At 44.3% G+C, this 1,374-nt stretch overlaps 1 non-coding gene across 1 annotated transcript; it reads right to left on the bottom strand.

Annotated features, from left to right (window-relative positions):
* Positions 1-932: 932 nt before the first annotated feature.
* LOC138074712 (U6 spliceosomal RNA) lies at positions 933-1,037 on the bottom strand. Its single transcript, XR_011144529.1, has one exon. It is a non-coding gene; the product is annotated as a U6 spliceosomal RNA (small nuclear RNA).
* Between the last annotated feature and the right edge of the window lie 337 nt (positions 1,038-1,374).

Genomic DNA, 1,374 nt, shown 5'->3' with positions numbered 1-1,374 from the left:
CTATACCAAGGATGTCCAGGTTTGGACGTGACTTGTTTTATGAAGAAAAAGATTTACAATATAAGAAATTTGTTCAGATATATTTTCCCCCTACTTATTAGTAAATCAAAAAGTAAATGATAATACTGGAGTAAGCTAAATTACTTAGGTTTTTTTGCAAAGCATTAGTGTAAGAGGGGGAAATTAGACTACGATATGCCAGTCTCTACCCCCTTCCCCCTGCCAGATGGGGAGGCAGAGCTGGCCTGTGTGGTCCACACGCTGTAGAACTGTTTGAACTTCCTCAGGCCCCTGCAGAGTGGCTCAGGGGCCTGCCTCACCTCTGTCTGGCTGTTCCAGGGAGTTTATTCAGCTGTCTTAACTTCTTTTGTTTATTTTTAGTCATAAAAAAATAAGTTTTTTTTTAAAAGAGCCATTTTAGGTTCACAGCAAAGTTGAATTAAAGGTACAGAAATTTCCCCACAAGCCCCCCAACCCTCTTGCTGGTCCCTACATGCACAGCCTCCACTGTGATCAACATCCCCAACCAGAGTGGACATTTGTTACCATATGTGAACCTGCAGTGACATTGTTGTCACCCAAAGCCCATGGTTCACATTACAGTGCTCTCCTGATAGTACGCTCTATGGGATTGGACAAATGTGATGACATGCATCCATTATTATGGCATCATGCAGAGTATTTCACTGCCCTAAAAATCCTCTGTGTGTTAGTCGCTTCAGACGTGTCCAGCTCTTTTCAACCCCATGGACTATATAGCCCACCGAGCTCCTCTGTCCATGGGATTCTCCAGGCAAGAATACTAGAGTGGGTGGCCATTCCTTTCTCCAAAGGATCTTCCTAACCCAGGAACTACACCTGGGTCTCCTGCATTGCAGGCAGTTTTTCTACCTTCTAAGCCACCAGGGAAGCCCTGTGCTCCACTTATTTAGAAAAATATGAAATGCTTCATTTGAATTTGTTTGTTACTCTTCCTCAGGGGCCATGCTCATCGTCTCCATGTCTCTAATTTTACTGTAGTGCTGCTGAAAAGAGCACTGAACTTCTTTTTAGGAGGCTAAGTCAAAAAACCTTTCCCTTCTTGAGAACTAGCCCTCAGATGGAGTGACTGGAGGGCTGTAGAACCGGCTCAGGTCAGCTTCACATTGCCCTGACTACACCACTGCTTTGTGTTGGTGGGGAAGTCACTGCCTACCCTCTGCAAGAACCTGCAGAGGACTCAAGTCTCTGGCAGGAATTTCCAGATTGAAACCGGATGGATTTTGCTCCTGAGAGCAGGATCCATGCTTTTTAAAGAAAATGTTTGTCTCTGTATCTCTAGTTCTGAGCACAGAATTGATACACCATAAATGTTACTCGATGGACATGAGTTTG

Source organism: Capricornis sumatraensis, chromosome 2, assembly GCF_032405125.1.
Source record: "Capricornis sumatraensis isolate serow.1 chromosome 2, serow.2, whole genome shotgun sequence".
NCBI lineage: Eukaryota > Metazoa > Chordata > Mammalia > Artiodactyla > Bovidae > Capricornis > Capricornis sumatraensis.
Note: the sequence above shows the minus strand (reverse complement) of the source record. Positions and strands in the feature narration are given on the sequence as shown.